This window comes from Rutidosis leptorrhynchoides, chromosome 8 (assembly GCF_046630445.1).
Source record: "Rutidosis leptorrhynchoides isolate AG116_Rl617_1_P2 chromosome 8, CSIRO_AGI_Rlap_v1, whole genome shotgun sequence".
In the NCBI taxonomy this organism is placed as follows: domain Eukaryota; kingdom Viridiplantae; phylum Streptophyta; class Magnoliopsida; order Asterales; family Asteraceae; genus Rutidosis; species Rutidosis leptorrhynchoides.
In genome coordinates, this window is record NC_092340.1 from 325,459,451 (window position 1) to 325,481,795 (window position 22,345).

The following is a 22,345-nucleotide window of genomic DNA, read 5'->3' on the forward strand; positions in this document are numbered from 1 at the left end:
TAATTTGACGAGGACACTCGCACTTTATATTTATGACTGATGGACTGTTATGGACAAAAACCAGACGGACATATTGAATAATCCAGGACAAAGGACAATTAACCCATGGGCATAAAACTAAAATCAACACGTCAAACATCATGATTACGGAAGTTTAAATAAGCATAATTCTTTTATTTCATATTTAATTTCCTTTATTTTATATTTAATTGCACTTCTAATTATCGCACTTTTATTTATTGTTATTTAATCGCACTTTTAATTATCGTACTTTTTAATTATCGCAAGTTTATTTTATCGCACTTTTATTATTCGCAATTTCATTATCGTTATTTACTTTACGCTTTAATTTAAGTCTTGTATTTATTTTATATTTTACATTAGGTTTTAACTGTGACTAAAGTCTTAAAATCGACAAACCGGTCATTAAACGGTAAAAACCCCCCTTTATAATAATAATATTACTTATATATATATTTGTATTTTTATAAAAGTAAACTAATATAGCGTTGAGCTTTGTTTAAAGATTTCCCTGTGGAACGAACCGGACTTACTAAAAACTACACTACTGTACGATTAGGTACACTGCCTATAAGTGTTGTAGCAAGGTTTAAGTATATCCATTCTATAAATAAATAAATATCTTGTGTAAAATTGTATCGTATTTAATAGTGTTTCCTGCTAAAATTAATAACTATTTTATATACACCTCGCATAACATCACATATCGACGCATCTATATATATTATTTGGAATAACTATAGACACTCTATATGCAGTAATGCTGGAGTTAGCTATACTGGATTGAGGTTGATTCTACAATAATATATATACTTTGAGTTGTGATCGAGTCTGAGACATGTACACGGGTCACGATACGTATTAATTAATTCGAATATTATAAATTAAACTATATATGAATTATTGGACTGTTAACTGTGGACTATCGACTATGGACTAATAACATTGGACAATTAAAATGAATTAAAATATTGATTATAATATATGAAACTAAACATTTCTTCAAGTTTGCCACTTGATTTCATCTTAAACCTCATTTGTATCTTGATGATTACAATCTGCGTTCAAACCTTTCATGATTCTTGAAAATACCTCAATCGAGAGGATGAACCAACCGCACTTCATCTACGGAAGAAAAAGATTGATGCATATAGTTATGCACCTAAAAACACTCGGAACCTGAGTAAACGTTTAACACGTATATGTGCTAGCTCCTTTGACGTTGTTATTACCGAAAATCACTTTACAATCCCTTTCCAAAGTAGCTAACTTTGTCACAGCTTCAGCAAATCTATTTCGACTTTTCATTCGAATAAACCTTATTATAACCTTGATATATACGTTGTCTTTTCGCCTTTGTTACCAGGAAACCGTTTATATTCTGCAATATTACCAACAAATGTACCAGCAACCTCGTTGCTTCTTGGCTTAAATCTCTCTGATAAATCATTATATTTATTCATTGAAACCCTATCATATACTCATCCGCATCTTGTAACGAGAACTGCCATACCAATTACCGGGAATCAGCAATCAGTACTTTGAAAACTCACAGCATATCTACATCAACAGTTATATGTATAACATTTATCTCTTAGAATTATGATCTTTCATTCTGAAATTATGAAAAGCACTCAGTCTACAAATTAATACTCTGAATGTTGAAAAAGCTGAATGAAGCAGCAGAAACCGTAGACAACTGTAAACGACCTTTATCATCGGAGGTTTGATGATAAAGAATAGTATGTTGGAAAAGCTCAGAAAAGTTGAAACTGGAAAACGGATTGAGCTAACCACAAAGGAGACTAAGGACAAATACAAGGACCATACACAATATTCAAAGAATCCAGGTAATTCTGGATCCGTTGAAATCTTTAGAGAATATCTTGCTCCGAAGTCATGTTAAAATCTTGCGGAAAATTTTTCTTCATCAACCTTCGAACTTGGAAATTCCAAAATATCATCATAAATATCTTCGATATTTCTGAGGATATTTTCATAAATATTCTCATCCGAAATTATATAACTCTTCGTGCTTTCTGTGTTTCGTTATATTGGAAACTTCTGTAAAGTCTAAGTTTAATTTATGAATGAATTCTGGAGAAATGTAAAGAAATTGATGCATGAATTAGTATAATATAATGACACTTGATCAACGTGATTATATTACAGTAAGTCATGCCGAGTTTCTAATGGAACGTGATGATTCACAGATCCTAACGTCATCATGTGCCATGTTACATAACTCTTTCATTCTGCTTAACTTCTGAACATATCAAGAAAATATATTCTATTCTCAGTGATTCTGGTAATTTGAAAATCAAATCGTGATATCACGTTCCTTTCTGCTCAGAACATTATAATCATTCGAAACTCTATATCTACAAATTCTGGACCATTATTCGCTTGACTTGGAGTCGGGAAGAGAAAACAAGAGCATGAAGCTCCGAAAAATAAAGGAAAATATAAAGTCGAACAAACACAGGAATTACAAACCATGTATATCAATGTTTATCGCAACATAAAGACACGGGAGAATTAAAAAAATTATAACCCCAAGGGTGAAGTAGAAGAAAACATATTCCTCCGGTGGTAATTGGAAAAGGAGAATGATTGTTGCGATAGTCAGAATGAGAACAAGGATTAGAACTGGATTAAGCATTTTCAAAATCTTTTAGAAATATGAATTAAGAAAGAAAGTATAGGAATGGTGAGAATAATGGAACGGAAAAGTTTAATTTATAATGGAAATACTAGACAGAGTAATCAAGGCAGATCTCCGCATTTAATTAGAGAGATCCTGATTTCCTTATTCGTCGGAGAATTAGATCTTATAAATTTCCAAAGATTTTCTTTTAAGTTCCTTAAATTCCAGAAATCCACCGTGACTACATCAAAAGTTAAATCTCTATCTCAATCTTTTGTGATAACTTCACTCATACGTTTCGAATAATCGAATTATTTTATCTGTATTACTCAATAATGATAAAACTCTATTTCACAACTCACATTCGTCATGAAAATATTTCTATTGTTAGCCATGACCGCCTCACTCAAATTTTGGGACGAAATTTCTTTAACGGGTAGGTACTGTGACGACCCGGAAATTTCCGACCAAATTTAAACTTAATCTTTATATGTTTCCGACATGATAAGCAAAGTTTGTTAAACTGAACCTTAAAATTTTGAACTGATTTAATATAATCATCTGATCTTTGACAATTCTCGACGATTCACGAACAATTGTTTGTAGATAAATATGTATATATAAATATAAATATAAATGTATATGTATATTATAAATTTAAATAATAAAATATAAATTAATCATTTGGATTAAAAAATGTAAAATAATATATAGAATAATTAAATTGTTATTAAAATGAATATATCTTTGATTTCTAATTATTGTAATATTAAATATTCAATGTACGTTATTATATATAATACTTAATTAATAATATATAATATTAATAAAATAAGTTAAATTATAGTTGCTATGGTAATATTATTATGACATTCAATATTAACATCTATATTAGTATTATTAAAATTATTATTCTGAATATATATATATATATATATATATATATATATATATATATATATATATATATATATATATATATATATATAATGTCATAATATTTTTATTTTTATTACCAATATCATTATAATTGATATTATTATTAGTATCATTATCATTTTTACTATTATTATTATTAAGAATTATCATTATTATTATAGATATCAATATTATTATTATTATTATAAAAATAATAATACAAATTATTATGGTTATCATTAATATTAGTATTACTTTTATTAGTATTATTAATATTAATATTTTTTTTATTATTATTAACAATATAACATTAATAGTATTATTATTATTAATCTAATTATTTATTAAATATTAAAACTAATTATAAAATATATATAAAGATCAGATAATGGTACACAGTTGGTGATATGTCTATACCTGTATTTTATTTTTTTTACACCTACTCGTGATCTTTTGTCTACTCAAATCATTCAATTACATCTGAGATCATCACAATTCATTCTTAATAATATTCAAAACACAAGTCTTTAATTGACTCTTAACTTGATCGATTACAACCCACTTATTCAAAATAAATAAATAAAAACTGCAAGTATAATCCATCTAAATTATCCAATTCATCACTAAAACCTCCATCAATTATTCATTACTACTGCAGCTAATTGTTTAAGATCAACCAGCAGCTACTGCTGCACTACTAGTCGAATTCGGTTGTTGATAGTGGAACTCCAGGAACATAAACTTGATATCACTTCGATACCACTATGTTACATCTCACTGATTCTCTTTCTAACTATTCGAAGAGCTAACCAGGCTGCTGCTACTCATTCTTGTGTTTGAACCAAAGGTAAACAAGAACCCTCAAAACCAATCACCACAGTCGTAAACCCTTTCCACTATCCAAGAATCCATCACAACTTTATTCTCAATTGTTGCTTCAACAAACTACAGCCATTATTTACAGCATCTATTCCTGCTTCTATAAGATTGAAAACAACTCGAATTCACCATCAAAATCACTACAACAAAACCTCAAACCCAACTCATTTGGATGCTTGTTACCTGCTACTGCCACTGTCAGTTATGTTCCTGTTAAACCTGCAACATAGCCGAAAACAATTCAACTATTATGGTACGTTTTCAGTTTTGATTGGATTAAAACATCAAACCACCTTAAAACACTGTCATCTATATATATATCATCATTAACAATAACAAACAAGAACTAAATCATAGTAATCGCCTTCAATTTGTAACTAAATAATATTATTCGTATTTGAACCGGATTGAATGAGAATGAATTAGGACCATCGTTGTGTTACAATAAATAGAAAACCATCAAGGACCCAATCTATTACAGTTTAGATTCGATCTTTTTAAATAAAAATACAGAAATTATAGAAAGATTAAAGAAAGTTAGGAAATATAATAAACCAATTACCTATTTCAACAAGTAAGGAACCGATTATTGATCGTTGGATGAAGATCGATATTCAACGATGACGACGAAGACGTATAATGACAAATAACCTGTGAATCTTCGATAGATGTTACAGGATCGATCTGCTAATGATGAAGATGATTATGGAATCGATTCTGTGATAATGAAATTTTTTTTTTCTTTCTCTCTATGAATGGCTTGACCTCGATCTGAATTGGGGAAGAACCAGCAGATAACGCGTATTTATTTAGTATAATTATAATATTGTAATTATAAAATTCTTATTATTATTATTAGATTATTCTAATTATTATTATTATTATTATTATTATTATTATTATTATTATTATTATTATTATTATTATTATTATTATTATTATTACTTATTGTTATAATTATTGTTATATTAATTATTACTAGTATCTTAATTGTTGTTAATATAAAAACTAGTTCTAGAACAAGTATTATTATTAGTATTATCATTATTATTATTATTAATTATTGATATTTTGACAAGAGTTATAATTATTATCATAACTAAATGTGTTATTATTATTATTTACATTTATATTAGGATTATTATTATTATCATTATTACAAAATTAATATAAATTAGCATAAATTTCTTTAATATTAGTATTAGTAACTCTTTTCTAACTATTAGTATTATTATTAACAATATTAATATTATTATTATCATTAATACTATCATTTTTTTATAAAGTTATTATTAATATTATTATTGGTAAATCATTAACAGCAACACTATTATTTTAAGCAGATAAATATTACGTACATAAAAATATACTTATTATATATGCTATAATTACATTAGAATTTCACATAACTATATATATTAAACCTACTAAGATTATTTATATAGATACTTATAAATAACAAACTATAAATTTTTTAAAAAAAAATAATAATAATAATAATATTAAACAAGTATGTATACAAATACATTAATATAACTATATAAATATTAACCATTTTGAATATATATACACAAATTAAATATACATAAGATATAAATTAAGAATATAACAAATAAATTGGTTCAGTTACGATTATATGTGTTAATATATATATATATATATATATATATATATATATATATATATATATATATATATATATATATATATATATATATATATATATATATATATATATATATATATATATATAAATGATGTAGGTTCGTGCATCCGAGGTTAACCCTGCATTGTTCAATATCGTCGTATGCATATTTTTACTACAAAATATCGTATTGTGAGTTTCATTTGCTCCCTTTTACTCTTTACATTTTTGGGACTGAAAATACTTGCGCTATTTTTACAACTGCTCTATTAAATGCTTTTGAAATATATTTTGAACTGCGAATACATGAAATGCTTTTATAAATGTTTGACGAGATAGACACAGACAAAATATTCCTCAAATGAATTATTATGCAGACAGAAGTTCTGCAGATTATTGTTGAATTATGTGGACATGATAATTGCCACCGTTGAATTATGTGGACATGATAATTGCCACCGTTGAATTATGTGGACATGATAATTGCCACCAATTGATATGAATGTTATATATCGAGAGAATGATTTTATACACAGGTTATGTGTATGATATTTTGTACACGAGATATGTGTACGGTTACAAAGATTTGTTAAAATGGTTTCGTACACGAGAAAGGTCTACTGTATTTAAAAGATATCGCATGTACATTACAGGTGGGTATAGGATTCGGGCCCATTTGTACCATGCAGCATTTAAATCTTGTGGTCTATCAAAATGCTGAATTTTATTGTTTTATGTTAAACTTATGAACTCACCAATCTTTTGGTTAACACTTGAAAGCATGTTTATTCTCAGGTATGAAAGAAATCTTCCGCTGTGCATTTGCTCATTTTAAAGACATTATTTGGAGTCGATCATCGCAATGGGACCAGATGTTGGTGACTTCGTCCAGATGGATTAGGACGGGGCACTACAGTTGGTATCAGAGCGGTGGTCTTAGCGAACCAGGTCTTGTATTAGTGTGTCTAACTGATAGTTGTTAGGATGCATTAGTAAGTCTGGACTTCGATCGTGTCTGCATGTCAAAAGTTTTGCTTATCATTTTGTGTCGAAGATCATCTTCTTATCATCGTTAGGAAATTATATGCTTATCATCCTTAAGTCTAGACACGTCTTACTGCCTCTATTGCATAGACAGTGTATAGATAAATTCATATCTTAGCGTACCTGTTATTGTTACCTTTGCCTGACAGCTTCCGTAGATTCCTCCGTAACTTATGGGATTTTAGTATTATATATGCATATGTAAATTATGTATTGCAGGGTACTAATCTACATTATATAATCTATTTCTTATCGAAAATCCTTCATCTAATCGTACGAGATGAATCCCTCAACCAGTTCGAATTCCTCGAATTCCGACAGCTATTCCAATATCGAGTTTCACCTAAGCTCCGAAAGCAGTGTCATCAGAATGAATCAACCAATCATCTATACCTAATTCATCTAATGAGTTCGTAGTCGACTTAATCAATGGAGACACGAAGAAGGCGATCCTTTCCACCAATCAAATTGCCTCTTGGCGAAGAATCTGAAGCACTTACCGGCGAATCTATCCGAAACACCATTTTCAGCCTCATTTCCAGAATATTTCACCACGATTTTATTCTATCTAAAATTCTAAACCTTATTCATCCGCTCGTTCGAACCATCAATCATCCCGGAGTAATCGAAGAAGTCAACGAGCTTCGTGCATGAGTAATGATTTTGGAGAATATGGTGCAAAACTTCCCAGCTTCAACAACATCACCAAAACCAACAGTACCACCAACAACCCAAGTTTCAACATCACATGCCTCAACATCTCATTATGTACCTCGAGCATAATTATCGTTCTACGTATCGTTCTACATCAATTATCTTCGTTCTTCATGGCGATTATGTAATCTCTAATGTTTTAGAGATTATATATTCTTATTCAAACGGTAAATCAAATGAGTCTAATATCATATTTACTCATTAAATCCATGATTACATCTGAAGAAAATATATATGTATATATATGTTTTCATAAAGGTTGTAATTAAAAATTCTTTCGTACAAACTGTTAATGATGAAAATATTTTAACGGGTAGGTAATACTCGAGGAATATTTAGATTTCACATTAATGAGTTACATTGTACATTCTTCGAATCTGATTCAAATGTCATCTACTATCCTACTTACACTCACAGATATACGTATCCGTTCACCGCAGAATAACCATTTTCATTCAATTTCATATTTGGATTTTGACCTATCAGAATCCAACAAGTGGCATAATGAAGAAAACATTGGACAAAATAAAATTTGTTAGAAACAAACAAATTAACTATGAGAAAAATTTTGTTAAGAATCCACGCTAACTGTTCCTAGCTAACTGTTCCTAGCTAACTGATTACATTTTATTTATCGCGATTTAATTATCGCAGTTTATATTCTCGCAATTTTATTTATCGTCATTTAATTTCTGTTATTTATTTTACGCACTTTAAATATCGCGACACGTATACAAGGTTTTGACATATCATATCGACGTATCTATATATATTATTTGGAATAACCATAGACACTCTATATGCAGTAATGCTGGAGTTAGCTATACAGGGTTGAGGTTGATTCTACAATAATATATATACTTTGAGTTGTGATCGAATCTGAGACATGTACATGGGTCACGATACGTATTAATTAATTCGAATATTATAAATTAAACTATATATGAATTATTGGACTGTTAACTGTGGACTATCGACTGTGGACTAATAACATTGGACAATTAAAATGAATTTAAATATTGATTATAATATATGAAACTAAACATTTCTTCAAGTTTGCCACTTGATTTCATCTTAAACCTTATTTGTATCTTGACGATTACAATCTGCGTTCAAACCTTTCATGATTCTTGAAAATACCTCAATCGAGAGGATGAACCAACCGCACTTCATCTACGGAAGAAAAAGATTGATGCATATAGTTATGCACCTAAAAACACTCGGAACCTGAGTAAACGTTTAACACGTATATGTGCTAGCTCCTTTGGCGTTGTTATTACCGAAAATCACTTTACAATCCCTTTCCAAAGTAGCCAACTTTGTCACAGCTTCAGCAAATCTGTTTTGACTTTTCATTCGAATAAACCTTATTATAACCTTGATATATACGTTGTCTTTTCGCCTTTGTTACCAGGAAACTTTTTATATTCTGCAATATTACCAACAAATGTACCAGCAACCTCGTTGCTTCTTGGCTTAACTCTCTCTGATAAATCATTATATTTATTCATTGAAACCCTATCATATACTCATTCGCATCTTGTAACGAGAACTGCCATACCAATTACCGGGAATCAGCAATCAGTACTTTGAAAACTCACAGCATATCTACATCAACAGTTATATGTATAACATTTGTCTCTTAGAATTATGATCTTTCATTCTGAAATTCTGAAAAGCACTCAGTCTACAAATTAATACCCTAAATGTTGAAAAAGCTGAATGAAGCAGCAGAAACCATAGACAACCGTAAACGACCTTAATCATCTGAAGTTTGATGATAAAGAATAGTATATTGGAAAAGCTCATAAAAGTTGGAACTGGAAAACGGATTCAGATAACCACAAAGGAGACCAAGGACAAATACAAGGACCATACCCTATATTCAAAGAATCCAGGTAATTCTAGATCCGTTGAAATCTTTAGAGAATATCTTGCTCCGAAGTCATGTTAAAATCTTGCGGAAAATTTTTCTTCATCAACCTTCGAACTTGGAAATTCCAAAATATCATCATAAATATCTTCAATATTTCTGAGGATATTTTCATAAATATTCTCGTCCGAAATTATATACCTCTTCGTGCTTTCTGTGTTTCGTTATATTGGAACTTCTGTAAAATCTAAGTTTAATTTATGAATGAATTCTTGAGAAATGTAAAGAAATTGATGCATGAATTAGTATAATATAATGACACTTGATCAACGTGATTATATTACAGTAAGTCATGCCGAGTTTCTAATGGAACGTGATTATTCACAGATCCTAACGTCATAATGTGCCATGTTACATAACTCTTTCATTCTGCTTAACTTCTGAACATATCAAGAAAATATATTCTATTCTCAGTGATTCTGGTAATTTGAAAATCAAATCGTGATATCACGTTCCTTTCTTCTCAGAACATTATAATCATTCGAAACTCTATATCTACAAATTCTGGACCATTATTCGCTTGACTTGGAGTCGGAAAGAGAAAACAAGAGCATGGAGCTCCAAAAAATAAAGAAAAATATAAAGCCGAACAAATACAGGAATTACAAACCGTGTATATCAATGTTTATCGCAACATAAAGACACGGGAGAATTAAAAACATTACAACCCCAAGGGTGAAGTAGAAGAAAACAGATTCCTCCGTTGGTAATTGGAAAAGGAGAATGATTGTTGCGATAGTCAGAATGAGAACAAGGATTAGAACTGGATTAAGCATTTTCAAAATCTTTTAGAAATATGAACTAAGAAAGAAAGTATATTAATGGTGAGAATAATGGAACGAAAAAGTTTAATTTACAATGGAAATACCAGACAGAGTAATCAAGGCAGGTCTCCGCATTTAATTAGAGAGATCCTGATTTCCTTATTCGTCGAAGAATTAGATCTTATAAATTTCCAAAGATTTTGTTTTAAGTTCCTTAAATTCCGGAAATCCACCGTGACTACATCAAAAGTTAAATCTCTATCTCAATCTTTTGTGATAACTTTACTCATACGTTTCGAATAATCGAATTGTTTTATCTGTATTACTCAATAATGATAAAACTCTATTTCACAACTCACATTCGTCATGAAAACATTTCTATTGTTAGCCATGACCGCCTCACTCAAATTTCGGGACGAAATTTCTTTAACGGGTAGGTACTGTGACGACCCGAAAATTTCCGACCAAATTTAAACTTAATCTTTATATGTTTCCGACATGATAAGCAAAGTTTGTTAAACTGAACCTTAAAATTTTGAACTGATTTAATATAATCTGACCTTTGACAATTCTCGACGATTCATGAACAATTGTTTGTAGATAAATATGAATATATAAATATAAATATAAATATAAATGTATATTATAAATTTAAATAATAAAATATAAATTAATCATTTGGATTAAAAAAATGTAAAATAATATATAGAATAATTAAATTGTTATTAAAATGAATATATCTATGATTTCTAATTATTGTAATATTAAATATTCAATGTACGTTATTATATATAGTACCTAATTAATAATATATAATATTAATAAAATAAGTTAAATTATAGTTGCTATGGTAATATTATTATGACATTCAATATTAACATCTATATTAGTATTATTAAAATTATTATTCTGAATATATGACATATAGATATGAAGATGAATATATATATATATATATATATATATATATATATATATATATATATATATATATATATATATATATATATATATATATATATATATATATATATATATATATATATATAATGTCATAGTATTTTTATTATTATTACCAATATCATTATAATTGATATTATTATTAGTATCATTATCATTTTTACTATTATTATTAAGAATTATCATTATTATTATAGATATCAATATTATTATTATTATAAAACTAATAATACAAATTATTATGGTTATCATTAATATTAGTATTATTTTTATTAGTATTATTAATATTAATATTATTATTTTTATTATTATTAACAATATAACATTAATAGTATTATTATTATTAATCTAATTATTTATTAAATATTAAAACTAATTATAAAATATATATAAAGATCAGATAATGGTACACAGTTGGTGATATGTCTATACCTGTATTTTATTTTTTTTCCACCTACTCGTGATCTTTTGTCTACTCATATCATTCAATTACATCTGAGATCATCACAATTCATTCTTAATAATATTCAAAACACAAGTCTTTAATTGACTCTTAACTTGATCGATTACAACCCACTTATTCAAAACAAATAAACAAAAAACGCAAGTATAATCCATCTAAATTATCCAATTCATCACTAAAACCTCCATCAATTATTCATTACTGCTGCAGCTAATTGTTTAAGATCAACCAGCAGCTACTACTGCACTACTAGTCGAATTCGGTTATTGATAGTCGAACTCCAGGAACATAAACTTGATATCACTTCGATACCACTATGTTACATCTCACTGATTCTATTTCTAACTATTCGAAGAGCTAACCAGGCTGCTGCTACTCATTCTTGTGTTTGAACAAAAGGTAAACAAGAACCCTCAAAACCAATCACCACAGCCGTAAACCCTTTCCACTATCCAAGAATCCATCACCACTTTATTCTCAATTGTTGCTTCAACAAACTACAGCCATTATTTACATCATCTATTCCTGCTTCTATAAGATTGAAAACAACTCGAATTCACCATCAAAATCACTACAACAAAACCTCAAACCCAACTCATTTGGATGCTTATTACCTGCTACTACCACTGTCTGTTCTGTTCCTGTTAAACCTGCAACATAGCCGAAAACAATTCAACTATTATGGTACGTTTTCAGTTTTGATTGGATTAAAACATCAAACCACCTTAAAACACTGTCATCTATAAAACAACTTTATAAAATGTGCAAGTATATAAAATTATGTATACATATTTATAAAACTCATTTTTATGAATTCCATATTATAAGTTATGTTTACTTTATTTTATAAAACCAATTTTATAAAATGTAACATAACTTTATTAATTATTTTACCTATAAATAATTAATTTCTTATTATATAAATTATACCATAATTTATATACACATCAAGTAATTTTATTTAAGAAAACCATTTTTCTTAAATCTCAAGTGTTGCGTAATTTAATCAATGATCCAATCGTTAAGATCAAAATACGATTAAGGTGTCAGTAAGCTTGTTATTGGGTATGACCCGACTTGGATCAAAATATATTAGCCACATTAATTTAATATGTCTCTCGAGCATACGAAAAACCTTCAATCATATATATATATATATATATATATATATATATATATATATATATATATATATATATATATATATATATATATATATCATCATTAACAATAACAAACAAGAACTAAATCATAGTAATCGCCTTCAATTTGTAACTAACTAATATTATTCGTATTTGAATCTGATTGAATGAGAATGAATTAGGACCATCGTTGTGTTACACTAAATCGAAAACCATCAAGGACCCGATCTATTACAGTTTAGATTCGATCTTTTTAAATAAAAATACAGAAATTATAGAAAGATTAAAGAAAGTTAGGAAATATAATAAACCAATTACCTATTTCAACAAGTAAGGAACCGATTATTGATCGTTGGATGAAGATCGATATTCAACGATGACGACGAAGACGTATAATGACAAATCAATAACCTGCGAATCATCAATGGATGTTACAAGATCGATCTGCTGATGATGAAGATGATTATGGAATCGATTCTGTGATAATGAAATTTTTTTTTCTTCTTTCTCTCTATGAATGGCTTGACCTCGATCTGAATTGGGGAAGAACCAGCAGATAACGCGTATTTATTTAGTATAATTATAATTATTGTAATTATAAAATAATTATTATTATTATTAGATTATTCTAATTATTATTATTATAATTATTATTACTTATTGTTATAATTATTGTTATATTAATTATTACTAGTATCTTAATTGTTGTTAATATAAAAACTAGTTCTAGAACACGTATTATTATTAGTATTATCATTATTATTATTAATTATTGATATTTTGACAAGAGTTATAATTATTATCATAACTAAATGTGTTATTATTATTATTAACATTTATATTAGGATTATTATTATTATCATTATTACAAAAATAATATAAATTAGCATAACTTTCATTAATATTAGTATTAGTAACTCTTTTCTAACTATTAGTATTATTATTAACAATATCAATATTTTTATTATCATCATTAATACTATCATTTTTTTTATAAAGTTATTATTAATATTATTATTGGTAAATCATTAACAGCAACACTATTATTTTAAGCAGATAAATATTACGTACATAAAAATATACTTATTATATATACTATACTTACATTAGAATTTCACATAACTATATATATTAAACCTACTAAGATTATTTATATAGATACTTATAAATAACAAACTATAAAAAAAAATTTAAAAAAAATAATAATAATAATAATATTAAACAAGTATGTATACAAATACATTAATATAACTATATAAATATTAACCATTTTGAATATATACACAAATTAAATATACATAAGATATAAATTAAGAATATAACAAATAAATTGGTTCAGTTACGATTATATGTGTTAAAATATATATAAATGATATTGGTTCGTGAATCCGAGGTCAACCCTGCATTGTTCAGTATCGTCGTATGCATATTTTTACTACAAAATATCGTATTGTGAGTTTCATTTGCTCCCTTTTACTCTTTACATTTTTGGGACTGAGAATACATGCGCCGTTTTTAAAACTGCTCTATTAAATGCTTTTGAAATATATTTTGAACTGCGAATACATGAAATGCTTTTATAAATGTTTGACGAGATAGACACAAGCAAAACATTCCTCGAATGAATTATTATGCAGACAGAAGTTTTGCAGATTATTGTTCAATTATGTGGACATGATAATTGCCACCGTTGAATTATGTGGACATGATAATTGTCACCATTGAATTATGTGGACATGATAATTGCCACCAATTGATATGAATGTTATATATCGAGAGAATGATTTTATACACAGGTTATGTGTATGATATTTTGTACACGAGATATGTGTACGGTTACAAAGATTTGTTAAAATGGTTTCGTACACGAGAAAGGTGTACTGTATTTATAAGATATCGCATGTACATTATAGGTGGGTATAGGATTCGGGCCCATTTGTACCATGCAGCATTTAAATCTTGTGGTCTATCAAAATGCTGAATTTTATTGTTTTATGTTAAACCTATGAACTCACCAGCCTTTTGGTTGACACTTGAAAGCATGTTTATTCTCAGGTATAAAAGAAATCTTCCGCTGTGCATTTGCTCATTTTAAAGACATTATTTGGAGTCGATCATCGCAATGGGACCAGATGTTGGTGACTTCGTCCAGATGGATTAGGACGGGGCACTACAGTGTATGCCGTTGAAATACTTTCCGATTATGCTTTAAACTCAATCGCTTTTCCAACTAATAGAACGTAGTTATAGGCTCTGTTATTGGGAAGTCGCGAACCCCGATTCAGAGTACACTATCTGTGTCACCCCTTGGTAAGAGAAGTCTATCGGATACAACGTAAGATCGACCGAGGCACACCGGTTGTAGTAAGTCTATCGAGCTTTGGATTCTGACTGAGGACTCTTTCGTAGTGAAACAACTGACTAGACCCTTAGTACATTATCGGTCCTAGACCATGCTAGTGTAGTCACCAAGCATATAAACTTCGTACGTGCACGCTGAAGGATAGCGGTTGTTGTAAGCTGTACCTCTGCTAAGTAAGGCCATGGAACCCAGTTAGTGTTGACCAGTACACTGCACCATAACGCGGTCTCAAGCATTGCACCCCGTTTGAGGGATTCTTAGTTAATTAAGGAACTGTTTGTTTAGACACATAAAGGATTGGACCGTTAGGATAACCGAACGTGTTCATGGAAGTCAGCTTGACTTGGCCATGGTGTTCTTTATGGTTGAACTCTTTTTAAGGGCCTAACTACCCTTTTACCAATCATTAATGAAAGCATTGAAATGCATCACGTCTCTCGGATATGGTAAACCATGTATTCTATTATGCTTAAGAAAATTTAGACCATTTCGGAATGTTAATACGTCACCCAACCGAGTCGCTCAATTGGATGAGCCGTCTGAACGTGTATGCCTGTAGTCAGACTGCACAGGCATTGGGGGTAAGGAACGTTGTTGTCTATTCAGAATCTCCAAGCCTAACGCAGTACCCAGTGACATGTCTTATGACAGGGGCGTTTAGGACCAGTGTAATGAGTACAGGGCCTCTGCCTATTCATGAGCCAGCATTTCATAATCTCGGCAGAATAACTGATGAAGTTATAGTATGCACTCACTTTAATCTTATCTGAATTACGAATTTTATCGCATTTACTTTATCTGTCTTATAAATTAGAAAATCCAAAAATAAATATTCACTACTCCCTGACTATCTTAGGCTTAAATATAGATTCGATTCTACTGATATCTCAAAAATATGACTCTAGGTCGTACTTCCCTTACTTATAAGGAGTAGTAAGATTTAGGCCCTGCTAAATATAAATTTAAAACAGTACCTTCCTCCCACGAGTGGCTGATCCTGGCGAGTCGCGGCCCGACGACACCGCGCAAATAAAAACCGTCCATTTTGGCCATATCAGGCGTCAATGGACAACTTAATTTAGTACAGAAATCTCTACTCGTATAGCTTCTATCCGCACCCAAATCAAATAAAACATAAGCAGGTTTTTCATCAATAAGAAACGTACCCGTAACAAGCTCCGGCTCTTTCTGCGCTTCAGTCGCGTTAATATTAAAGACTCTCCCACGGCTTTGACCATTATTATTACCCTAGTTTGGGCACGTACTTTTGTAATGGCCCTTCTTCCCGTATCTGAAACAAGTAATGTTGGCATTTTCCGTTCCTTTAACCACTGGTCTGAAAACGTCACACTTCGCCGCACTATGCCCCTTTCTATTACACTTGGTACATGCTACCCCACAGAACTTATCCAGATGGTATCCTTCACACCTTTTGCATGGAATTTTCTGATTTTTGTTGCCATTGTTGTTATTGAAATGGTTGTTGGAATTGTTGTTGCGGTTATTATTGTTGTTGGGACGGTTGTTGTAGTTGTTGTTGTTATTGTAGTTGTTGTTGTCATTGCGATTATTGTTGTTGCAGTTGATGATGCGGTTGTTGGGATTGTTATCGCTATTGTGGTTGTGATTGTTGTTGTTGTATTGGTGACCCTTGTCACTATTTTCCTCCCACTTTCTTTTGACTTGATTCATTTTGGCCTCCTCGGCCGCCTGTTCCTTAATTCTTCCTTCAATCTGGTTTATGAGTTTGTGAGCCATTCGACTTGCCTTTTGAATTGAGGTGGGCGAGCTTGAACTCACATCCTCCTGTATCCTCTCTGGTAACCCTTTTACAAATGCATCGATCTGCTCTTCTTCATCTTCGAACACTCTTGGATACAATAAACACAACTCTGTGAATCGTCGTTCGTATGTGGTAATATCGAATCCTTGCGCTCGTAATTCTCTAAGCTCTGTTTTGATCTTATTGACTTCATTTCTGGGATGGTACTGCTCGTTCATCAAGTGTTTGAATGCTGACCACGGTAGTGCGTAAGCAGCATCTTGTCCCACCTGTTCGAGATAGGTGTTCCACCAGGTTAACGCAGTACCTGTGAAGGTATGTGTGGCGTACTTTACCCTGTCTTCTTCAGCACATTTGCTTATAGCAAACACAGATTCGACCTTCTCGTTCCATCGTTTCAGTCCGACTGGTCCTTCAGTTCCATCGAATTCCATAGGTTTACAGGCAGTGAAAGCCTTGTAGGAGCATCCTACACGGTTTCCTGTGGAGTTAACTCCACTGCTAGACCCTGAGTTATTGTTGTTGTTTTGCATTGCAGCCTGTACTACGGCTATGTTTGCAGCAAGGAATGCACGGAAATCTTCTTCGCTCATATTTAACTTCTGTCGAGTAGTCGGTGCCATTTCCTTCAAAAATAGCCAAAAGAGTTAAGTTAATCATATAGAATATTAGGAGTAGTCAATAGTATTTCGTAGCATAATATGAACTTATTTATAAAAGCCTTTTCTTCATATTAGCGTTTTCTAATTTTAATTCGGGTAGTACCTACCCGTTAAAGTTCATACTTAATAGCTAGCGCAAAAATTAACTACTACTATCGAAATAATATTCTATCATGAAAAACTTAATTCATTAACATTTCAAGCTTAAACTTTTGATACAATATTTTACAATCATACCATACCGCTATTTTACATATAGCATAAAAGTACAAGCACGTTATCATACATATATTACAAGACATGGTAAGAGTAAATGACTTCAACTCTTTTATTCAGACTTGTTTGCTTCATCTTCCTCGTACTCAGTTCGTTTTGCTAATTTTCTAGGGATAAACGGGCCAGTACTCATACGAGGAGTCCCTTAGATGTTCCCAGGCTATAGTTAAAGTTTAAGAAATACGGGTGTTTACGGTATATTTCGTCAGGGTATTTCATGTTAACATATAGTTCATCGGGTTTTGGATCGGGTTTCTCTATTTTAATAGATTTTCCCGTATCGTTTTCCCTTTCTTTATTAAATTCGACCGCGGTAATTTCTATTACTTCATCGGAATCCTCATCGAGATCCGATTCATCAGAAAATTGGTAGTTTTCCCAATATTTTTCCTCCTCAGTGGAGACACCATCGACCATTTTTAACTTTGGTCCATTGGTTGAAGATTTCCTTTTAGTTAACAATTTTTCTGTAATTTTTATTATTTCCTCCTCCGAATCTTCTTCTTCCGGTTCTTCTTCTTCTTCCGGTTCCTCTTCTTCCGGTTCCTCTTCTTCTTCTTCCGGAATTTGTGAATCTTCCCAAAATACATTCGACTCTTCATTGTTATTAGGTGATTCGATGGGATTGGTACTAGAAGTAGACATCTAACACACAATAGCAAGCACGTTAAGAGATTAATATATCACATAATATTTACATGTTAAATATATATAGTTTCCAACAAAAATGTTAAGCAATCGTTTTTAAAGTAAACACGGTCGAAGTCCAGACTCACTAATGCATCCTAACAAACTCGATAAGACACACTAATGCAAATTTCTGGTTCTCTAAGACCAACGCTCGGATACCAGCTGAAATGTCCCGTTCATATCAATTATAAACGTTTCATATTAATTGGTTTCGTTGCGAGGTTTTGACCTCTATATGAGATGTTTTTCAAAGACTGCATTTGATTTTTAAAATAAACCATAACCTTTATTTTATCGATAAAGGTTTAAAAATATAACGTAGATTATCAAGTAATGATAATCTTAAATATAACGTTTACACACAACCATTACATAATGGTTTACAATAATATTATACAACAATTTAAGTTCCCGAATGCAGTTTTTAAACAATATATTACAAGCATGCTGATGTAGTAAACTGAACTTTTCCATGTTTATATATATTAAATGAAATTGTTATTTACATGATTAAGTGTTTCCAACATATTAAGCAATCAAACTTGTTAAGACTTGATTAATTGAAATAGGTTTCATATAGACAATTGACCACCCAAGTTGACCGGTGATTTACGAACGTTAAAACTTGTAAAAACTATATGATGACATATATATGATTATATATATAGTTAACATGATATTATGATAAGTAAGTATCTCATTAGGTATTTTAACAATGAGTTATATACATAAAAATTGAGTTTATTGAATTAAGAAACTTGAAACGGTATATATAACGATTATCGTTATAACAACGTCTTACTAAATACATATGAATCATATTAAGATATCGATACACTATGTTTAATCATGATAAATGACAAGTAAACATATCATTAAGTGTATTAACAATGAATTACATATGTAAAAACAAGACTATTAACTTAATGATTTCAAAACGAGACATATATGTAACGATTATCGTTGTAACAACATTTAACTGTATATATATCATACTAAGATATATTAATATATCATAATATCATGATAATGTAATAATTTAACATATCTATAGATTTAATAAACAATGGGTTAACAACATTTAACAAGATCGTTAACCTAAAGGTTTCAAAACAACATTTACATGTAACGACTAACGATGATTTAACGACTCAGTTAAAATGTATATACATGTAGTGTTTTAATATGTATTCATACACTTTTGAAAGACTTCAAGATACTTATCAAAATACTTCTACTTAACAAAAATGCTTACAATTACATCCTCGTTCAGTTTCATCAACAATTCTACTCGTATGCACCCGTATTCGTACTCGTACAATACACAGCTTTTAGATGTATGTACTATTGGTATATACACTCCAATGATCAGCTCTTAGCAGCCCATGTGAGTCACCTAACACATGTAGAAACCATCATTTGGCAACTAGCATGAAATATCTCATAAAATTACAAAAATATTAGTAATCATTCATGACTTATTTACATGTAAACAAAATTACACATCCTTTATATCTAATCCATATACCAATGACCAAAAACACCTAAAAACACTTTCATTCTTCAATTTTCTTCATTTAATTAATTTCTCTCAAGTTCCATCTTCAAGTTCTAAGTGTTCTTCATAAATTCTACAAGTTCTAGTTTTATAAAATCAAGAATACTTCCAAGTTTACTAGCTCATTTCCAATCTTGTAAAGTGATCATCTAACCTCAAGAAATCCTTGTTGTTTACAGTAATATATCATTCTAAATCAAGGTAATACTCATATACAAACTTTGATTCAATTCCTATAACTATAACTATCTTAATTCGAGTGATAATCTTACTTGAACTTGTTTCATGTCATGATTCTACTTCAAGAACTTTCAAGCCATCCAAGATCCTTTGAAGCTAGATCATTTCTTGTCACTTCCAGTAGGTTTACCTACTAAACTTGAGGTAGTAATGATGTTCATAACATCATTCGATTCATACATATAAAACTATCTTATTCGAAGATTTGAACATGTAATCACTAGAACATAGTTTAGTTAATTCTAAACTTGTTCGCAAACAAAAGTTAATCCTTCTAACTTGAATTTTAAAATAAACTAAACACATGTTCTATATCTATATGAAATGCTAACTTAATGATTTAAAACCAAAAAACACGAAAAACACCGTAAAATCGGATATACGCCGTCGTAGTAACACCGCGGGCTGTTTTGGGTTAGTTAATTAAAAACTATGATAAACTTTAATTTAAAAGTTGTTCTTCTGGAAAAATGATTTTTCTTATGAACATGAAACTATATCCAAAAATCATGGTTAAACTCAAAGTGGAAGTATGTTTTCCAAAATGGTCATCTAGACGTCGTTCTTTCGACTGAAATGACTACCTCTTACAAAAATGACTTGTAACTTATATTTCCGACTATAAACCTATACTTTTTCTGTTTAGATTCATAAAATAGAGTTCAATATGAAACCATAGCAATTTGATTCACTCAAAACGGATTTAAAACGAAGAAGTTATGGGTAAAACAAGATTGGATATTTTTTTATTGTTTTAGCTACGAGAAATATTGTAACAATTCTATACAAATTATATCCTAGCTAACTTATATTGTATTATACATGTATTCTAATATATTATGTAATCTTAGGATACCATAGACACGTATGCAAATGTTTTGACATATCATATCGACCCATCTATATATATTATTTGGAACAACCATAGACACTCTATATGCAGTAATGTTGGAGTTAGCTATACAGGGTTGAGGTTGATTCCAAAAATATATATACTTTGAGTTGTGATCTAGCCTGAGACGTGTATACACTGAGTCGTGGATTGATTCAAGATAATATATATCAATTTATTTCTGTACATTTAACTATAGACAACTAGTTGTAGGTTACTAACGAGGACAGCTGACTTAATAAACTTAAAAAATCAAAATGTATTAAAAGTGTTGTAAATATATTTTGAACATACTTTGATATATATGTACATATTTGTTATAGGTTCGTGAATCGACCAGTGGCCAAGTCTTACTTCCCGACGAAGTAAAAATCTGTGAAAGTGAGTTATAGTCCCACTTTTAAAATCTAATATTTTGGGATGAGAATACATGCAGTTTTATAAATGTTTTACGAAATAGACACAAGTAAATGAAACTACATTATATGGGTGAATGATCGAAGCCGAATATGCCCCTTTTGCTTGGTAACCTAAGAATTAGTAAACCGATCTACTAATTGACGCGAATCCTAAAGATAGATCTATTGGGCCTAATGAACCCCATCCAAAGTACCGGATGCTTTAGTACTTCGAATTCGTTTTTATCATGTCCGAAGGATTTCTCGGAATGATACGAGATATTCTTATATGCATTTTGTTAATGTCGGTTACCAGATGTTCACCATATGAATGAATTTTATCTCTATGTATGG